This window comes from Alligator sinensis, unplaced genomic scaffold (genome assembly GCF_000455745.1).
Source record: "Alligator sinensis unplaced genomic scaffold, ASM45574v1 scaffold170_2, whole genome shotgun sequence".
Taxonomy (NCBI): domain Eukaryota; kingdom Metazoa; phylum Chordata; order Crocodylia; family Alligatoridae; genus Alligator; species Alligator sinensis.
The window spans coordinates 763,253-784,955 of NW_005842290.1; the positions used below are offsets into that span (position 1 = coordinate 763,253).

General features: G+C 44.1%; 1 long non-coding RNA gene across 3 annotated transcripts; it reads right to left on the reverse strand.

Annotated features, from left to right (window-relative positions):
• Positions 1 to 6,753: 6,753 nt before the first annotated feature.
• Positions 6,754 to 13,005, reverse strand: LOC102382647. 3 transcript variants are annotated; one of them, XR_324381.2, is made up of 3 exons: positions 12,871 to 13,005; positions 11,322 to 11,531; positions 6,754 to 8,075 (listed from the first exon to the last, which is right to left on the reverse strand). It is a non-coding gene; the product is annotated as an uncharacterized LOC102382647 (long non-coding RNA). The 3 variants fall into 3 exon arrangements; XR_001358388.1 differs by having other exon boundaries at positions 12,861 to 13,005; XR_324382.2 differs by lacking the exon at positions 12,871 to 13,005 and adding an exon at positions 12,643 to 12,848.
• Between the last annotated feature and the right edge of the window lie 8,698 nt (positions 13,006 to 21,703).

The following is a 21,703-nucleotide window of genomic DNA, read 5'->3' on the forward strand; positions in this document are numbered from 1 at the left end:
TGACAAGGTATGTTAGGATACACAGTACACACAGAGTTTAAGTTGTATTTTTATATTAATATAATAACAGACATAATTTTGTGTATATGACACCAAACACAATAGGCCATACCAGACATTACTGAAATACAGATAGCAATCCTTATCTAGTATAATAATGTAAAGTTTTTTTTTTTCTTATTGATCATACTACTTAGTAAAATAAATAAAACTGTAACTTCTATACAAAAATCAAAATTATTAAGTTTACTAAAACAAAGGTGAATACTTGTAATAGGTAAAGGGAAATCAGTCAGGAAGAGGCTGAGGGAAAAGTCTGTATGCTTTGTGTATGCTTCAGAAATAGTCCAGCATTTGGTAAGGCACACAGATGGGGGAAAAAAAACACTGACGCAGTCTATTCTGGTGATAAATAGCTAGCTCCTATCCTTAGGCGTTTGCAATTCCTGGTCAAAACATCAGGTTGTGTCCAGTGACTCCCCAGGGTTATACATATGCCTGGTATCTAAGGGTATTTTCAAGGTGTCTGATTCAGTGTGGTATAATGCCTGAAAGACTGCCCAAAAATTCTGCTGTTTGGGAGTCTCCTACAGATACGTGCTTATGGGCAGTTTAGGTGTGGGGACAGCAATCTCCTGGATAAGCAATGCGAAGAATGCTGCGTGGACCTGGCATGGTGGTAAACTGAAATTATGTTCTCATGTTTCTGGGTAGGGCAGCGCTTGAGTGATGGACCCTACCAGTCTTTTTTATCCTCAGCAGGCCTTTCCATTCCTGGCTTTTTGGCTTTGTCATATCTGAGTCAACTGCTGCCCTGAAGAAGTGGTCATTTCCAGGCTGACTGCTGCAGCTAGTAGGAGAAGCTCGTCACGCTGCTCTGTTTTTCCTTTTCTTATTGTGGAGGGCAGGGCACGTGCTTATGCCTGCAGCAGCACAGGAGTGCAGACACCCTCTTCACGTTAATTTATTTGTCTTGGATTATAACCATGTCCAAGGGCTTAATGGGTAGTTACTAATATTTGTGTCATAGTAGTGCATAGAAGCCTGAACCAAGATGAGAACCCAGTTGTGCTAAGTGACACATCAGCACTTAGTGAAAGACACTCCCTGCCTTACAAAGCTTGTGACCTACCTAGTTCATGTTGTAACTTCCAGATGGTGGGGATAGGTCTAGTGAGATCAGCATGGTGAAGTCTAAGTTTTCTCTCTCAAGGCCATGGCACAAGTTCTCAAGGGCATCTAGGCATCCCACTCCTGAAATCATAACTCTGCCAGCGCACTTCAAAGCATTTCTCACCCTGGGCCTGTCCAGAGAGGAGAGTATTGGTCTACAAAGTGTGCTGTGATTTGGACAGCTAGACGTTGGGTAAAGGATTATGACACTTTGTGGTGGGGGAAATGACCCCACATAGGCTGTGCAAGAGAGAGCCTGATAATCCTCATCTCAGAACAAGTAAGCAACCCTGCACTGAGATTTCAAGGATCAGTCGATTTTCAGGGAGGTTGAGATCTGAGAGACTTGGGTGCCACACAGTAGAGTACTGCATTCAGCACTTGGCACTGCAGCAGAATTTGGTGCCCTGAGTTAGGTACCCATCATAATACAAGGTAAGTGGTAGGTGCCTCTGAATGAAATCCACAGTCCCTGATCTGTGTTTAATGTGAAATAATGTACAACTATTGGAGACTAGTACCCAGGACTCTCTCTCCCAGGTGAGTGTTATAGCTACCAGGCTGGAGTCGTGCTCATTTCTGATCTCTTTCCCACAACAAATCTTTAATGATTTTATGTGAAGTGGGACAGCCTCGAGCAAGAAATGAAGTGTCCCCAGACAAAGACATCCTGGCTAGACGTTCCTTTGTGTGGTAGAAAATACACTCTCGAATCCCCCCCAGGCAGACAAGGGAATTGAATCTGAACCTCCCACATCCTGGGTGCATGTTTTAACCACTGAGATAGAGCTGATACCATTGCCTTCTCCTCTGCCTGTGTTTCGAAAAAAGGCAGCGATTGCCATGGTTTGTGAAGAGCCCAGTCTGGCAGGCATGCTCTGAAAATGCCCGCTAGACTGAGTTCACCAGGAGAGATGGGCAGAGCAATGGTGGCTTATGAATCCTGGTGGGATTTATGCATGTGTCAGTTAGATGCTGAGTTTCTCTGCCTTGCCAAGGCTGAGATGCTTGTTGGGGTGCTCAACAGCCATACTGCTTACAAGAATGCCAACAATTCTGACTGGCAGGAGGTACCTGAACCCCAAAGATACATGGCCTTGTCTATACCAGAGAAGTTGGTGGTTTTAATTAAATAGATTTAGCTAAAATCATGTGTTCTTCTACTTTATGAGGCCATGAATCTACAAGGAAGGTGCTGCAAGAGATGGATAGGACTGGAGCATTGCAAAGATTTGAGGGTCTCGCCAAACAACGAGACGGAAATGGAACTAAGGGCATCTCCTTAACAAAAAGTCATTGGGACAAATATTGGCTAACCAAGTGCCAGGAGTGACAATGTTAGCAAAATGTTATTAGTCATGAAAAAGCTCAGTGATCACAGCACGGCACTTCTAGAGGGAGTTGTCAAGAATTTTTTAGGTTTCAAAGATCACATTTTAAAATGTATTTAGGTGTCCAGATCAATGGTATAGCACTCAAAAATCTTTAAAAATAATCTGTCCCTAACTTTTTTTTTGTATTAACTACTGAAAAAAACCCAACAGTTACAGGCATAGTCAAGCATAGCTCTGAATATTTTTCTCAGCCCCTCACAGAGTCAAATATTTAAGCATGTATTAGGTATATCAATATATTAATGGTGAATTAATTATATAAATTAATGGCACTACCCATAAAGTGAAGCATATATTTACTGCCTTTGCTGGATCAAGGCTTCAGTGCTAAGGTTACAGTGCAAATAATTAGGGCAGGGCCATGTATCCAAAAAGTTAATCAAACGAGCACACAGGAGGAGTAAGTCTACGGATACCGGACAACTGAAATATGGCAGTTACAAAGTAAATGCGAAACATTTTCTGTCCACTAGGGGGTAATGCTGATTGTTAAATCCTACTTCATCAGCATTACATTTCCTCAGCTCAGAGTCCTATATTTGGACGTCTTTATTTGTTTTCATATAGGCAGAAAACATTAACAATAAATAAGGACATTAATGAAAACTACAAAATGACATTTTTCTTTCAAAGGTTTGGATCACAAGGATTGTGGATGGATGAGTATTAATGATATCTTATTTGATATACATATAGTGGTAGTGCCCTGTATCAGAGACTTCTTTAGCTACTGTATGCAAAGTGATACTGTATGTCTCTCTACTCGGCGCTGGTGAGATCCCAGCTGGAGGACTGTGTCCAGTGCTGGGCACCGCAGCCAAAAAAGATGTGGAGAATCTTGAAAGGGTCCAGAGCAGGGCCACAAGACTGATTAAGGGCCTGGAAGACAAACCTTATGAGGAAAGACTAAGGGATCTGGGACTCTTCAGCCTGGGAAAGAGAAGACTGGGGGGGTCTTGGTGGCTGTCTATAAGTATGTAAGGGGTGAATATTGGGAGCTGGGAGAAAAACTGTTCCAGGGCACCCCAGGGGAGGACAAGGAGCTGTGGCCATAAGCTGTTAGAGGATGGTTTCAGGTTGGCTGTAAGGAAGAACTTCTTTACAATAAGGGTGACCAGAACCTGGAATAGACTTCCCAAGGAGGTGGTGCAGTCCCCACCCTTGGAAGTCTTCAGAGGAGCCTGGACACTAGGGCTCTGCCACAAGTCCCCTGCCCCCACTCTGCTCCCCCAGCCCCCTCTCATGGCTGCCCTGCCTGGGCCAGCTCCATCCCTTAAAAAAAGACATGGAGAAAAGCCCCAGGACTCACCGCTCCTGCAGCAGTCTCAAGGTTTCAGGGGCTCGTGCAGAGCCCCCCATGTGGCATGGGGCAGCGGGGGTCCCCCCCCGCCCGCAGGAGCAGTGACTGCAGGGGTTTTTGTTTTTTTCCTTAAAGGGCCAGAGCTGGGCTGGGTAGGGCACCCAATGGGGGGGCTGGGAGAGCAAGGGGATGTCGGGGGGGCTTGTGCAGAGCCCCCCATGCAGCGGGGGTAGTGGGGATCGCTCCCCACCCAGCAGCACCCGGTGAGTTGAGCTTTTTTTTCCCCAAGTGCCGGGAGCTGGAGCGGGCAGGGCAGCCATTGCCGGGCTGGGAGAGCAGGCAGGGGATGGGCCTGGCCTGGCTGATTCGGAGATTCGGCCGACTCCGTTTGGGACAGTGATTCGAATCACCGAGTTGAATTGCTGTCCCTTGAATTGGCTGAATCCGAATCCGAAGCAAATACTAACCGCTTTGCATAGGCCTACTGGACACACACCTTGCTTGGATCATTTGATTTCAGCAGTATTCCTGCCCAGAGCAGGGGGGTTGGACTTGATCTTTCGAAGTTGTTTCCAGCCCTTAATTTCTATTATTCTCTGTATCAAGATGCTGAAAAGTCACTGGTAGTTTTGGGTGCTTAAATTCTGAGATACTCTTAACAGACCCTCCCTCACTTTCAGAAATTGCAAAGCAATTTCATATACAGGCACATAAAGATGACAGTTAGGTTAGATATAGAAATGTCTTCACATGCTACTGAAATGCAGCAAGGTCTAGGGTAAAAACATTATGGCCATGTCCAGATGAGCGTGGATGTTTGGTTTCCCAGGGACAAGTAGCAGCTCCACATCTTGTACCATTGCTACTTGTCCCTGGGGAATGCTTATGCCATGCATGTTCTGGTATGTGGCAGGTTACCCCAAGTTGGGTAGAGGAGGATGGGACCAGCAACTGTGCTGGCTCCAGCAGCCTTACTCGGGGTCCTGGGGGCCGAGGAAGCTGCAGCTGCAGTGCTCCTGTAGCTGGTAGCTGGAGCATGGCTGCAGCCAGCCAGGTTCTGGGTTTGGGTGGTGTGCACTGCCACCCTGTGCGCTGCCCTGCTTTTTTTTTGGCATGGGTTTTCTGACCCTGGAATCTCCTGGGGTAACTCCCTCCTCCCCCACCTGCAAGGTAGCAGTGCAGGGAACACTTGAATGTGCAGTGTGGCACTGCAGACGGGTCTGCATCGCCACATGGCCAGGCTCATCTGGACATGGCTTATATGTCTAAGTGCACAGCAGGGCTTTGCAACAGTTCAGGACAGGAAGGAAGGAAGAATGCCAAAGCTACTTGAAATTGCAAGATAGTTTGGGAGGAAAGAATATGATTATCTGAGCTTGAATTTGGAGCAGTTGGAGTAAGAGAAGTGCTGTTGAATTGTCCCTGACCACAGAAACTCGTCCCCAGTTCTACATCTCTTCAGAAAGATACCACTTCCAGCACTGCTGGAAAATAGAAATTCTGGAAAATATCAGTTTGGAATTACTGGGTCCAAAATATTTTGTTTCAACATTTTCAATCAACATAGAACATTTTTATATTCCTGAAACTGCAATGGTCTTGTTTTGGTTTGTTGAACTGACCCCCAAACCATTGCTATACATTATTTCTATGTTAAGGAGTGTGAGAGGTATATTGGGGAACTTAATCTGGTTTTGTGCTAGAAAGAAACTGAATGAGGACAGCAGGTGTAGAGCAAGCTTGTTTGCTTGTGCTGTCACTAGTATTTCTTGAGCATTAGTGGTAAATCTAATCCCATGGGATGATAATGAATAGGGAATAAATCACTTTATATATACCCAGTTCAATGCTGTGCCTCTAAAGCATCCACACCTGCCACTGTTGGAGATGGGATATTAGACTAAATGGACCACTGGCCTGCCTCCATATGGCACTTATGTTCTCCATAGAAGAAACACATGTTGCTGTCATCACATTCTTCCAGTAGGTGTCACCTGTACAATAGTTTTAAAAAGCAGGAGGGCAGTTTCTCCTTGTTTGACAGGGTAATCAGTGGCCCCAGGGCAGTTAAACTATGTGACTAAGGTTTTGGCAAATCTATAGAAGGTACAAAATTGCACTTGAGAAGAAATACCCAAGAGTACAGTAGTACTGTAGGATAACGTAGCACTTTTCTGTGGCTTTTGTTTTTGAACGAGATCAAACATGCTGAGCACTGGCAACTCTCATAGTCTTGTCAGTTTGGATTGGCTCTTTTATCTAACCTTAAATATCAGTGTAGATAGTGAGGTCTCTGGGGACAGGAAGGTTAGTTGGGTCTTAGTCCTGACTGTAGTTTCTAAGCATGTCTGAAATACTGTCCATACGGATTATGGACCCAAGCTATGTTTATGTTGTATTATTGTAAACAGATAGTGAAGAGCAGATGGTGCATGTCTGTTGTTTGGCAATATGTATTTTTGATATACTCAAATAATGCAAAGTGCATATCACTTTTGTTTTTCTCAGTTTAGCTTTCATGTCAAGCTTTGGTGTGTAACATAACTTTCCTTTACTAAATCTGCCAGGCCAGCAAGAACACATCAGTAATGCCAAATGCTAATGCTTACTGGCCCGATACTGTGATTGGAGTCCTTGTTAGACTGTGAAATCTCTATGAAGGCCACTGACTTCAATATAGCTCTGTGCAGGTGCAGATGTTCATCTGGGCAGATCAGTTGTACAGTTGTGCCTTTATTTATTGGCTGGGTACAGATATCCCTTAATTAGGGGGGAACATATACCAGTATACTTATATATAGATATCCTTGTATTTTTTGCTTTGTCTGCTAACCAGTAGGACTGCATTGTCACCCAGCTACATACAAGGTACCATTCATCCTTCTACCAACTCTTTTTTTTTTTTTTTTCCATAAATACACACTTTAACAAAAAGCAAGATGTTATTGATACACACTTTTTATCCACTTTTATCTTTCCTTTGAATGGTCTTTAATATAATTCTTAAATGATTGCTCTTTTAAACTGCTCTGTCTGTGTGCCTGCAAAAATAATGCTGTAGGTAAATCATTAATTTATTATGGCATTCTCAGATTTATTTATTTTTTTTGCAAAAAATGTAAAACATTAACTTAAAATAATTAGGTTAGGTTGCTGTATTAAGTATGGAGGTAAATCATTAGCTTACTAAAGTATTTAAGAGTCAGGCTTTTAGAAAATAGTTGGAAATGCTCTATTTTAGAAGTTTTATGGTATGGTTCCAGGGTTTTAATATCTATTTCCCTATTTGCAAAGTTTGATATTTAAACAATATGACCCCAGTCCTGCAAAGACTTACAGCTATTATGTGAAAAAAGATTGGATTTTTACTTCCAGGGTAGAGCTAGTTACAAACACTAAATATTTCCAGTTTGCTGGAAATGATGAAGAAATGATGAAGAATTCATAATTTTTCCAAAAATCTCTTTTAAAATATGTTTTTAAGTTGATATTTCAGCTTAAAACTCAACATTGGGAAAATATATACCTGCACTACTCCAAGGCTGTGAATATGACACTTTTTTTGGATTGCTCAGAGAAGTTAAAACATGCCAGCTGCAACGCAGAATAGAAAATACTTGTCTCAGCGCGGTTAGTAATCCTGGAATTGGCACAGCATATCCCATAAATGTGTCAAGTCCCTCATTATTTACATGGGATGAAATCTAAAGTGGTGCAAAGGACTATAAGCCCCTTATAGCAGAGGACCCGAAGAGAAGGGTTATCATGGCTGAACACATGGGTGACTGGTGCTGCCTTGGTCAGACAGGACACGAGCCCCCCCAGTGACTGGGCAGGGGTGGCAGGGGTCCTCCCTTGGCCAGTCTTGCTGATGGGGGGAGGGGGTTCCCCGCAGGATCAGTTGTGCAAAAAGTGTTTCTGTACTTCCTATAGAAGAAAAAGTCCTTGCACTAATCCCACATAAACTATTAAAGAGACTCTGCCACAGATGCACATGTACGCACATCTAGTAGCCCCAGTAAATTTAAGAGTTATATGGAGGTAAGGCTGGGAGCACTTGCAATAGAAGGAAAATCATTTGGAGGTGGGAACTGAGGGATCCCTGGATTGGGGAAAGGTCTGTTTCTCGCAGAGTAAGAGCTCCTTAAACACTGCAGGTTTGTTCCACTTCTTTGTCTTGCTTCCAGCTGGACGAGGAAGGCTTTCACCTAAAGAGAAGGAAGCACGCCAGAAAGTCCGTTTTTTGCAGCAGACCAGGCTCTTTGTGTAAAGTTTCTTCTAGCAGCTTTTCACCAGACTGCACAGGGAAGGGGGATCTCCCAAGTACTAAGTTTCAACTAGCAGCTTGCTTATAAGCTTCACTTTATTTGTTTTGAGGATGGGAAGGAACTTGTTTTCAGTCTGGCTGGAGGCTACACTTTCTTCTCCTTCAAGAAAGGAGGGAATTGCAGAGATCCCCTATTTACAGCCGTCCCTTTACATTCCACTGAAAGGAAAGCAGCAAAAGGGCTTTTGGAAAGTAAACTCAAACAGTGGTGCAACTCAACAGGTGTTCCCAAGGAGCTCCCTCGCCCAGCCAGCTGGGCACCCTGGTATATACAGCTTAGCTTTCCTAAGAAGCCTGACTTCTGCAGTAGCTTTCTGTAACAGCATCAGATGAGGAAGACATGCACGCCCTGCTCTAGCACAGCCCTCAATCCTTGTCTTGCTTTCCTGCACCTGAACTAAGATACTCGTACTGGAAGTGTGCTGTATGTTGCATACTGAGTCTTGATGCTCTACCGTGAGGACAAGTCTTTTAAAAATAGCAAGCTAAAAAGTAAGACATTCAAATCCAACACCTCTCTGCCTCAACAGGGGTTGCTGGAGCACACATTCCTTCTGAAACTCAGGCCACTTTTTGCATAGGCATGCACCATGTTGATGGTTTGTGTGTGAGCTCAATCAAATAGTTTTAAACTTTTCTACAATGATATTGCAAAGACCACAGAGAGTAAATGTCAAATTACCTTCACATTTTTTAAATAAAAGAAGGAACTTCCAACTTGCACAGCAGCTTCTACATAGCTGGAATCTGATGTACATCGAGAAATATAAGAAATACTTATCTCAATATCCTTTCCTTTTCATATGTAACTTAATTACCATGACTTCCTGTTTCTAAAGACTCCTGGTTATCTCTGACTTCAAGGCAAAAATCTGTTCACCTGGGCTGGGAGGCCTAGATCTTATGTATCTGTTTCTGTGTGCCATGTCAAAAGGATATACTACTATTGCTCTGTGTTATTTACATTGTGAGAAATGAGGAGCCAGGGATTTAGTCATAAGAAATTGGTTATTTCCCTCTGACAGAGTGTGTTGATACATAAATCATGTTGAGACAGATTCTCTCTCTTTCCCCATTACTTCACTTTATTCTCAAAGCATCCTCACAAGACATGTTGGAAGGACGAAAAAGTATTTGCTGGACACGCTTTGTTTAGTGGGTGGGCAATTCAAACAACCAGAAAGCGATCAGCATGTTAGATGGCTGCCCTGTATAATAGTGTTACCACAGGTTTTCCTGAAGCTTATCAGTTTGATTTCCATGATTGTCTGCTGCTTTTTGGAAAGCACCATGCAAATGTGTGGTCTTACATTATGTTTGGAAAGGGTCAAAGACAAGACCGGTTTTGCAGACATGACAGATTACATTCTTGCCAGAATCAATTACCCCTTATGGAGTCCCATGCCGCCACTGCTAGATTAAATAAGGCAGCTCAGGAACTATAGTAAAGTTAATTTGGCTATTTCTGTACCTTACACCGCAGTCACAGAAGACTGCAGTGCAGACACCCTGAAGTCTTCAACTGAGACCCATTCAAATCAGTAGGACTCTTTTGTTGACTTCACTGGGTTTTGCCTAAGGTTGTAAAGGTACAGGAATATATTGGAGAGAGACACCAGCTATACAGACACTGGGGTGTATAATCATCAAAGCTGGACTGCTTCTGGGAGTATACTGCAAGAGAAGGAGGGTACTTGGAAATACATTAATTGGGGGCCTGTTTGTAAGGGGTGGCATGAAAGAAAGCATGAGAAAAATCCTGGAAGTAGCTGCAGTATAGAGAAAGGAAGAGGAACTAAAGGAAAGTAAGTGCAATATGAAAGCAAGAAATGGAGGGATGGAGAGTTCTGATGGTGATGAGGACACACTTGGACACTATTTGCAATTTAGGAGGCTAGTTCACTGAAGTCAGATACGGGCAGGGATGAAAAGTAGCCTTGAAGCAGCCTTTCTGGAGAGATGGGAGATGAGGAGGAAATTGGAGATAAGAGGTTTCAGTAGAGACATGACAGAAAATACTCCAGCGGTAAAACATTTGGTGGAGGAACAGACAGAGCAACAACACTGGCAGGCAATCTAGTAATTCTTCCCCTTGTATGTTTAATTAAATGATGTGTTGTGAGATTATCTCCTTAGAGAAATCCAATCTGACAGGAATTGGGGAGCATCAGGTGAGGCCCAGGAATTGGGAGCAGGCATTTGTTTTTTCAGATTGGTAGAGAAATTAATGTGCTGAAGGGACTCTTGAAACAAGCCTGGAAAAGCATAGCTAGCATATTTTGGAATGGGATGGAATGTTTGCTCAATTAACTAGTCACAACAAGATCTTTGTTGCACAGCAAAGAACAACTTTTATGAGAATCCAGTGCTTAATTTGTGTCCTCGTTACCCCACATGTATTAGCTAGCTTTACTAGCATTAGGTGATCCCAGTCTGCACTCGGAGATAGGTAGTTACAGATAATTTTGAACTGACAACATAGGGAAACTTGAGGCAGAGGTCAAACAACTCACCTAAAGCCAACAAGGAACTTGACATCAGCCAAGATTAGAACGCACGAGGCCCTGAATCCCTATGCTGTTCTCTGGACAATAGACAACATCTCTTTTTATTTGACCCAAGAAAAGCAAATGGAAGAGCCCAGTTTGTGCAGCCCAGGGGAAAGAAGTAGACAATGTGGACTGCATTGAAGGTCATAGCCAAGACAGCACCAAGTAAATAACATTTTTTTCAGGGAAGTTATATTTGTTAAGTAAGCTACCTTGTCACTTTGCATAAGAATGTCCTAAAAAGCAAGGAGTTAACAGCCTAAAGCTAAAGCTACAAGGTGAGAACGAATTAGCTGAGGCACACAGAAAAATATTTTAAAACTCTAAACAACCTGATATTGCAGCAGATAACCAGCCCAGGTGAAAACACACCAGCAAGAGAGATGTCCAAGAAAGGACAGATTATGCTAGAAGTAAGAAACTCTCTTTCATAGTACTGAATAACTCAAAGAGTAATGTCTGGCCTGAGGAAGGTCCTTATCCTGATTTCTTTTTATGCGATCGAGACTCATTAAAGCTGCTGGTTTATTTACAAAAGCTGGAGCAGATATGAGCATTCTTAACATTATTCTGGGTACCTTTTTTGCAGCTGAGGAAAATGTGAGCTCTTTCACTTGTCAAGTTGCATTCCTCCCAGCATCCATTATCTAATGAGGATACATAGGTCTTGCCATCTCAGTTGTAATACTTGGTTCTTCTGTTCCTTTGGAGACATGGTGCGATTGTGTCCCCAGACTCTGGCAGCTGGGCTCCTGTGATTATCACAGCTGCCTCATCTAAGAGTGTGTCTATATTAAAAAAAACAAATGCTGCCATTCTGGAAATGGTGCATTTGCACTGACATAATATACCAGTGCAGGTCTCAAATGCTCACCACGGTGTGATGAAAATGTGCTCTCAGCAGACTGCAAGCCAAGAAGGAGCTATTGTTCTTGTCTAGTCTGAGCTACACCACACAAGCCATAGCTTTCACTGAACTGATCTTTGTTTCAACTAAAGCATGTTTTTGAAAAACATCTAATTTATTTTGAATGTCTCCCATGACGGGGAATCAACCACAACCCTTGCTTATGTTGTTCTCATGGTTAAATACCTTCATAGTTAAGAATTTGTCTCTCAATTTCTAATCTAGATTACCTAGTTTAAATTTTCAGCCATTAAATGACAGCAATAAGGAGAACTTTCTAGTACCAGATTCTGTTCTTAGTGTAAACTGTGATCAAGTCTTAGCCCTCTCTTTGATGAACTGAAGAGACAGTTTTTCAAGTCTCTCACTCAAATCTCTTGTTACAAAACATGTTTAATCATTACTCAGCTATGTATTTGATTAAAACTTCTCCAATTTTTCATCAGCCTTCTTGAACTGTGAACACCAGATCCTACAGACCCAGATCCTGTAGCATCAGTGTCAAAAACAAAGATACCATCATCTCTCTGCTACTACAGTTTAATATTCTTCTGTGTACATATAGCCACGGATTGCCTTAGCCCTTTTGGTTCCAGTTGTCTTGCCTGTGCCAGGGCAGCAGCATGTTCTGGGACGTGGAGGTGACCCAAGTTCATGGATGACCACCAGAACCAGAAGTTTACCAGTAAGGCTGCTCTCACCTTGTGTGCAGCACCCACGGGAGACCAAGGGTCTGGACCTAGGTGCCAGGTATGAGCCCAGATCAGCTTTGCTGGCAAGCTTCTGGCTCCAGAGTTTGTCACTGGACTCAAGTGGGCTGCTTGGGAACAGCCTCCTGCTGCCTGGGACATGCTACTGCTACCAGACAAACCCCAGAAGCGCTGGCCGCTCATGTCTAGCTGATTGCCCATCACAACAGTCTTTCTTCCTAGATGCATTAGTGTACATCTGACTATACTGAAATGCACTTTCTCTGCTCAAATACAGCTTACCAAGTGATCCAAATTGCACTGCATGGTGATCCATCCTTTTCCTTAGTTACCTCTTCCCCTAACCTTTGTGCTAACTGCCAATTCATTGGTTGTTCCAACTCCTTACTTAGCTTGAACTGTAACTACTTCTTTCCCAGACCTGATGAAGGGTACTTGGATCCTGAGAGCTTATCTCTTATCTTTACCAACAATACAAGGTGGTCAATAAAAGGTACTACCTCATCTCACCTCACAAATCCTCTATTTGTTGTATCTGTAATGATTTTATGTTTTCTTCCAAGGTGCAGATCAAAATCTTAACTGCAGCAGGGCCAAGAAATGGGATCCCACCCAATACACACCTGTTCCATGATGCTGCCTATTAGCAATGGCATTTTGAAGCCTATCAGCCAGATGGTTAAAAACACCTGAGCCCTGTTTATGCTGGCGCTTGAGCTTTTGCTGTCTATCACTGCTGCAGCTGCCTTGTTTCTGGAATAGGAGTCCACAAGTTTCTACAGTAGGTTTGACAAGTCAGTGTGTCTATCTGCTGCTCTTTCCTCTAGATTCCTTCTTGCTGATTGCCTTTTACAGTAAAGTGATACAAAATACATCGTGTATTCTACTGCTTTTTGCTAAAATAGGCTTGAATCACAACTGAGATCCCATCTCATTCCATCCAGGAAGAGCACACACCAACTGCTGCAGCTTCCTGAGCCTGACGAAGGGTTTTTGAACCCGAAAGCTTGCTTAATAACTATTCTCCAACCATTTGGGTTGGTCTAATAAAAGATATCAAATTCACCCAAGGAACCTTGTCTGCCTATATCCTTAGACCAACACGGCTAAAACCTAAACCCCTGCAACTGAGATCCCAGTGTCAGGAAGGCTGGGTTTGGGGCTGGGATCGAGTCTCTGCAAATCAGGTTCATTTCTCTAATGGCCTCTCAAACGTGGCAAGGCCAGTGCAGTCCACGTAGCTTGAGTAATGTGCCTGACCTGGCCTGGTAGGACAGAGTCACTTCTGTTTACTGATGAGGATAGACCTAATCAGCTGTTGGTTTTTTCATTGCTGATTGCTGAATAGTGATAACAGCATTGTGTCTCTGCATGGAAAGTGTTTCTCCCCTGATGTAAGTCAATCAGTCTGTCCTTCCTAAATATGTTCTAAACAGAGACTATGGATTCCTATTATGTAGGCTACATTAAAAACCCTATGGGTTTACTGCTTTGTTTGCCACCTTTGCCTCTCTCAACAGGACCCCCTCCCATTTTCTCCCCACTTCCCTATAGTTTCTATTGAACTTACTGCTTTCTATTTAGAAGCTCCTGCTCCCTGCAGGTCCATTTACGGCCTCTGACAAAGTAGGCTCCTGCTTATGAAAGCTTATTAGTTGAATTAGTTTATAAAAGGTGCCAGTCTGCCTTGCCTTCTGTCTGACTTCAGACTAGCAGGGATAACTACAGTACCTCTCTTTTTAAGTACAATTCATGTATAGCTTGGAACATGGATGCTCTGACAGCTAGTGGAAGAAGTGAGGCCCTTGGGGGGCGGGGGGGGCAGTTTCTCAGTATTAGTCTTTAGATGCTAATAAAAGAAAATAAAACTCCAGGGACTGCTTTTGTTTCAAGATAGGCCCACTCAGCAGACTCCAACGCAGATTCTAAAAGCTGAGAGCATCAAACTTCAGAGTTTTGGTTTGGCCTATGTTGGAGATAGGGGGCAGCAGTTAAATTGTGATCCAGGTAAGGATTACAGTCGGGAAGAACCTATAGGAACTGTGTTGGCATAGTCCCTGTGGCTTGGGTGTGACCCTGATATTCAGGCCTGCTCTGCCACAGACTTCTCCTGTGTGGTCTTGAGCAAATCACTTAGTCTTTCAGTGCTTGATATCTCCTCCTGTACAAAAGGGATAATGTCCCATCCCTAAGCCACAGGCATGCTATGAGAACACATGAAAGACTGAGCTGCACAGATATCTGCCATGCAGGGGGCCAGAAATCCCCAGCTTTCTAAGCACTCCTCCAGGACTCGTGTTGTCAAGGTCTGAGGTTGTGGATACGTCCTTTGACACCAGTGATGTCGATGTGGAACAGGCCTAGATAGGAAGTCAGCCGGGCTTTGCAAGATGTGAGAAACTGGCCTCTTATCTTACACTTCCTGGATGTGAACCCTGTTACCATGAATAAATGGCAATTTCTTAGCACAGCTCATCAAGTCAACTCAGCTACTACACAACCAGAGCCAGGGCCACAGTCCAGATGTATCTAAATCTGAAATGGTTACCAATGCCATGTGAAGCCATGAGGCTGAGGCCTGGTGTGGGCTGCTGACTGGCATGGTGATAATCTTGTTGCTGTGGTTACTACACAGTGGTAAAGAAACAGAGATTTTTCAGCGTCACGTTGGACTACAAAGAGCCTAGAGAGGTACAGCCCGGTCTGAGGAAGCAGCAAGCAGCCGGGGATAGGCAGAGCCCCTTGGCTTGTTTTTCGTGAGCAATGTGGCTTTTGACTTTACACCAGTGAAAACATTGGGTGCCTCTGCCAATTGCAAGGGAACAAAATGTAAGGCATCTGCTGTGGTAGCACGGGAGCTTTGGGTTAACCCTGTGTTTCACCTTCTGATGCACCGAGAAAGGGCTGGACAGCACAACAGAAAGGCTGAGTTAATGTTGCAAAGCGGGGAGAAGAGAGAATGCACCGGCCGAGCAGGTGGGAAGGCAGGCAGGCAAAAGCATGTAGCTCCTTTGTGTCTCTCTCTTTCCTTCTGTTTCCTTTCTTCTTGCTTCAATTCATGAATTTGCAACATTACAGGAGTGAGATACCCCTGGAATTCCACCTCCCCCTCGCCAGGCTGATGCAATCTGTCTGGCTGTCAGGAGACACTGAGGCTGGGAAGGATCAGGAAGGAGGGAGGGACCTCTGCCCTGCTTGGAACAATATTCAGGCTAGAGGTGCAATAGGGACAGCGAGCTGCTCCAGTCTACATGAGCCAGACCACTGTCATTGCAAGCTGTGAGGAAGGAAATGGAAGAAATGGCAGGCCTGCACAGGCTGCTTAAAGTGCAAGGGTTGTGAATAGAGTGCAGCAAAACCCCTGGGTCCAGTCCTGCTACCCAGTCTTTGCAGAAGGGAAACCAAATAGTCCAGTGAAGCTGTGAGGACACTACATTAAGCTCTTAGATGGTATTGTGGCAAAAAAGACATTGGTGCTTTTCATTTCCAGTGGCATCCTTTTTGCTATGAACACGCGAGGGGGAGTTACTTGACTCAAAGAGACTCCATGCTTAATGTTCATTCTTGCTTTACTTCATCAGTCTGACTCTGCTAGGTTTTTAGAGCTGCCGCTTACAACCCTGTGCCGGGTTCTACCAGATGAGGCGGCTTGTTGGAAATTAGGAAGGGTGTGATGACTTAGGGGATCTGTCTATAGACACCGTATTAATTGTAGCTGGGCTTTATGAACTGCCTTATCTTTATATCTAAGGAGCAGGTCTTTGATCTACAGATCAGTCACAGACCTTATCGAAGCCAGAGTGAGCAGTAAGCACCTTCCTTCTATGCAAGGAGCAAACAAATGCTTCTTTTATATAGTGATAGCTGAAAACAATAGGAGGCCCAAGGCAATGGACTTTGTAGCCAGCCCAGTCAGAAGCTAAGCTGTGTGGGCTGAGGAATTTCCCTGGCAAGGACTGAAAAAGAGAGATTGTTTGCAGCTGTATGTGAAAGGCAGGAAGCGCAGAAGCAGCCATAAGCAGGGTAATGAGACGAAGCAGAGAGATGGAGCTTCTTAGGGTGCAGTACTGCTTCTGAAAGGTAGGCTTGGAAATTGTTGGCCAGGAAGTTGCTTGCTCTTTGTTTGTCCCTGTTGTGTTCTGGGAAACAGGATTTGTATGTCCCTTCTTTGCAAATAGACAGAAGTGTACAAACTAAATACCTGATTAAAACAACTTGGTAAGGTGCCAATTATTAGCTAATCAATCATTCAGGTCAAAAAAGGAGCAAGGATGATTTCAAGATAAAACTAAGTTTTGCAAGTAGAAATCGGGAACAACACAAATAAGTTGCCGGGAGCTAAGCAATTGGTTTACGGACCTGGTTCGTCAGAAACCTGTTTTAACATCAGACGTATCTGTATCCTTACCCTCATACCTACATGCACACAAATACAAAACTCAGTCTGAGCCTTCACTTTAAACTGAAAGAATCCCTCGAGTCCCATTGATTGTAATAAGAGAAATATTTAACCTTTCCCCATAATGGTTTATTTTCCTTTGAAATAAAGTAGTGGCATTTTAAGTTATGAAGGTACTTATTTATAGTCTTAATTTTAACATTTTATTTGAGAGTTTTAATTTAAAGGAGCAATTTCATGACTTTAAAGTACTAAAAAAACTGCTTTAATTGTGGCCATTTGGTGGAGAGTGATCATGTTGCTTGAATGCTGTTCTATTGTTTCATGGATTTGAAAAATCCTTTTAGACTAATTAGTGTTGAAAAATCTTTGCTTCTTTAGTACACTTTGGTTTCCTTCTGCTTCACATTCCTTCTGATGCCGTCCTGGCTACCTTTACAAACATCTGAGGAGTTACTCTATTTTCAAGCACAAAGAACAATAGCACCTCATGCACAGTGTAGGATATTATACCAAATATGGATCTGAGACTCAAATGCCAGAAAAGACCAGCAGGAGGTACACAAGATATTCCTGAAAAAATATAGCTTATCACCTGCAGACCTGGAGATTGCTGTCTATTATTACAAAGATTTTTGCTGGGGGGGTTTACTCCAAGGCTCAAATGTCCTCCAGCTGGGAGATATTGTAGCTCTTCTAAGGGAAAAGAACAAGAAAAAAATCCTGTTTGCTCTGAACTCATGCCCTATATCTTTCACCTAAATTTACAGAGGTGCATAAAAGTCTACCACCCACGGTGATGCAGCTTGGTCAAAATTCCAGAGTAATGGCAGGTATTGATAGCTAAAGGTTTGTTTTACACCCTTGCGATACCTTTGACTCTCAAACTAACTTCATGGACTTGGCTAGGGCTGGAGAATGTGACCCTTAAGCACTTAATAACGCTTTCATACATGTTTGGATTCATGTTAAAAAGCCAAACTTTTTTTTTCCTTTTAGTGCTGTATTCTAACCTAATTATTTGTAACCAGCTCAGCTGCCACTAACCATTTCCAAAGCTTTTCCACCCTCCACTGGGGGCACCCATGATGCTAATTCTGTTACGGAGAGGGTCAGATTCCTCCTCGTGTGCGCAGGGACTGGTACGGTGTGCGGTCTCCTGGGTGTACAGGGCAGTGGCGCTGGACTGGAGTTTCATTCAGGTTTGACCTCTGTTCGGATGTCATGACCTTTCCTTGGGCATCAAGCAACAGGGAGGGGAGTTTTATATTTCAAGCAGGGCTTCATGGATGCGTTGAATTTTCTGCCCAGTTAACCTCCCTGTTCCCAGGCCAGCTTTGTCCCAGCCTGAGGCTAGCCAAAAGGACTCCAGGTCTCCATTATGGAGGGTAATTGAGAGTTGCTTGCCTAGATAAGATTCTGCTCCTGGCATGTTAGCATCCCTGCAACCTGAATTTTCTCTTTTCCTGGCTCGGAGTGAAACTGGGCTCTCATAGTAACAGAGCTATAAAGCTCATATCTGAATCCAGACATTCGGGGACATGGACATTCGGGACATTTGGATCCATGGCTCAAGGCTCAAGTTTATTATAAAAGGAAGTCCCTAAAACCTGGGTCTAGATCCCAACACCAGTGTGCTATAGAGATATGTAGTTGCAAATGTTTCAAGCGATTGCAAGATCTGCCTCAAATTATACTGAAAGTAGCATCTTGGAGGAAATATTTGCTCAGCTTGACTCATAAGGTGTGTTGTCCCTGCCCCTCAACAGCTGCATATGTACCAGGAGGAGGTATCCAGATGGCACTGCCTCTGCAGTGAAATGATACAGCGCAAAGATGGATGTGGGCCTAAACTGCACCTAAAATAGTGGAGCTAGGACACGCTGAGCTATTACTACATACACCGGTGAACTCAAGCATTCAGTTCTTTACTATCTCCAGCCAAAAACTGTAGTTGATTTCTCTCTGAATGTGTTCAGTTAGTTTTTCCTCAGCCACATTTTGTGGGAGTTGGGGGGGAGGTTGTGCTTGGGCTTCTTCTAGTTCCTTTATATTCCTGCTTGTTATTTCTTCACCCTGAAGTATGATCAGTGATCATTTATTTCGGTTTACTAAAATCAATCGCAGTACAATCAGTTAGTACTCGCAATCAATTCATTCCCTATTTTTCTTCTGTAAATCCAGATGATATCTCTCTGATGGCTCTCAAGGGAGGCTGCATTTAGTGGAAAGAGGCTGCTCATGGGGGTTGCACACATTAATTTTGCTTTCATGTTCATGTCTACTATGGGTCTTTTCTGCCTGTGCTTTGGGCCTTGCCAGAATCTCAGCAGTGTACAGGGAGGAGGCAGATGGCAAAATGTTTCTCTTTGACTATATTTTAGACCATATTCTACTGTTGGGACAGGAGGGACTTTGAGATTAGAGTAATTTATATCAGTTTCTGGATTTTGTTTTGTTTGTTTTTTTTTTTTAAGAATAAGAAAAGAAGAAAGTGCATCCACCCCTCAGCCTGATGTGAGTGAAAACGGCGATAACAGTTTTCTTGCTTAGACAGGAGTGGGCATGTTTTAATACAGAGCTCTTGGAGTTCAGGAAACGGGCCCAAGCATATCAGTTTTGGTAAAAGAGTCATTTGTAGCAGATCCAGAAAGGAGACAAATTGAACATGAGTCAAGTGCATCTATTTAGAACTGCAGATGCTGAAATGACCAGTGTGATATTAGCCTTCGGGGACTCTTCCTTGTAGGAAAGAGCCTTAACGTTCAGAACAAACCAGGGATGTTCAGAAGGGAATGAAAATGCTGCATGGTTTATCTATATTTTTAAATACTTTCTGGAAATAAATCTTTTCTTGATTAAGACAACTGCATTCAAGTGCAGTGAAGTACTAACATTTTTTACTTCTATCCGTAATTTAGGATCATCATTCACATTGTACCAGTGACTGCCTCATCAGTATAACATGCATTTTTGAGGCTTATTAGTAGGTTTCAGATGTATCAGATTGTAGGTGTTACTTGCCATAGAAGGCAACCTAGAGGAAAAGCAGCTGAAGTATTAAGAGTGAGGGAGGATGCGTAACTGTGCCATAGCTGGATTGTAGAAAGGTTTCCCTTTTAAAGTTGAATTTTCAAACACATTAGCTTTACTCAGTCTGGAGTTCCTTTGCTTTTAAATGATATTCTTTATGAAGGCTATGGTATTTAACACATTGTACTAACACTAACTTAGTTATAACTTGTCAGATGGTTAAAGCTGCTTAAGTTGTGCTGAGAAAACAATTAAACCAGCATCATCTGCTAATTGGAATAGCTGCAAGAGAGGGAGTTGCATCTTAGGGAGGCAATTGAAATATTTTATAGGGACATTTGTGAGAGTTTGGAGAAGTTTTGCAAGGTGCCTGAGAAGGCTTTTTGGCAACATTTTGCAGGATGAATGTGTAGAACCCATTTGGCCTCTGTTTGAACTGGTGGATATATTTTGAACATGTGCTGAAATATATTTTACTTTTGACATAAGTCTGCATCCTTGTTAGCCACAGAGTATAACAGTTTTACCAGCTCTAGGTCTTTTCAGAGCAGAAAGTTAAAATATATGAAACAAAAGCCAGGTCCGATTTTTCTATTTTAGGAAAAAAAAAACCCTCTAGTTCAAATGAGAATTCATTCAGGGAGTCCTATGGGCTCTGTAGGGTGGCCATCATAGAGGACAGTCTGGTTGTCCTCTGTCCTATTGATACGAAACCAGATGCCTTTATGTCCTCTATTCTTCGCTGCGGCCAGGAGCCCTTTTTACAAGCCACCCCCATGCGGCGCTCTCTGGCCACTTGTGTTTCTGGCCCAGAGCAGTCTATGGTGTGCTGGCACAGCTCTCTCCAACTATGTTGCTAGAGCCTGTGCCCACCGTGTGATGGCTGCTCCACCCCTAGGCCCTGGGAGCAACAACCCGTGCCCCAAGCTCCTGCTTGCCACCCTGCTGCCACGACAGCTGCTGCCTGGCCCAGGTCAGTCTCAGCCCTGACTGCCCCCCTGTGCTGTGTGGTCGCATGGCCAGGCTCACTGCAGTGTCCAAGGCCCCTTGCAGGGATCCCAATGATGCTGATGTAGACGCAACCACTGGTGTCATCCACAGGCTCCTGGGGCTCTAGCCCCACAGCCTCTGGGCCTGCCCAGCCAGCCAGGACTGGTGGCTACACATTGTTCAGAGCACCTGGGATGATGAGTCCTTTTGGGGCCACCTTCCTAGAGCTCCTCAATCAGCTCCGTTCACACCTGTAGCTGCAGGCTGCCACCATGCAGCTGCCTCTCCCCACGGAGACCCAGCTTGCCATCGCCCTGCTTAAGCTGGTCATGCCCACTAGCCTGCACTGTATTGTCCACCTCTTCTGCATGGACAAGATGACTGTGGAGGAGGCCATCCTGGGGGTCTGCACTGTCCTGCAGGATGGGCTGGGGCACACCATGCTTTGGGTCCACGACCCCTGGAGTTGGTGATGGGGTTCTGTGCCCTGGATTTCCCCCAGTGCATCGGGGCCCTAGATGGGACTCGCATCCTCATCACCTGCCTGCCCCATGGCAACTGCCCCTACTACAGCCAGCGGGGCTTTCACTCCATTGTGCTGCAGGTCATTATTAGCCACTGTAGCGCCTTCACCAACATGAGTGCCAGCTGGGTTGGTAGTGCCCATGATACCCATGTCTTCTGCAACTCTGCCCTGGTGGAGGCCAGGTGCTTTGCACCAGGGGTGTTGGACCTCCAGCTGTGCAAGGTGATGGTCCCACCCCTCCTCATAGGGAACCCTGCCTGCTCACTTCTTCCCTGGCTCATGTGTTCCTACAGTGGCCAGCTGGACCCCCACCAGGCACATTTCAATAGGTGGCTAGGCCAGACCTGTGTGCTGGTGGAGTATGTCTTCAGCCACCTGAAGGGATGCTGGTGCAC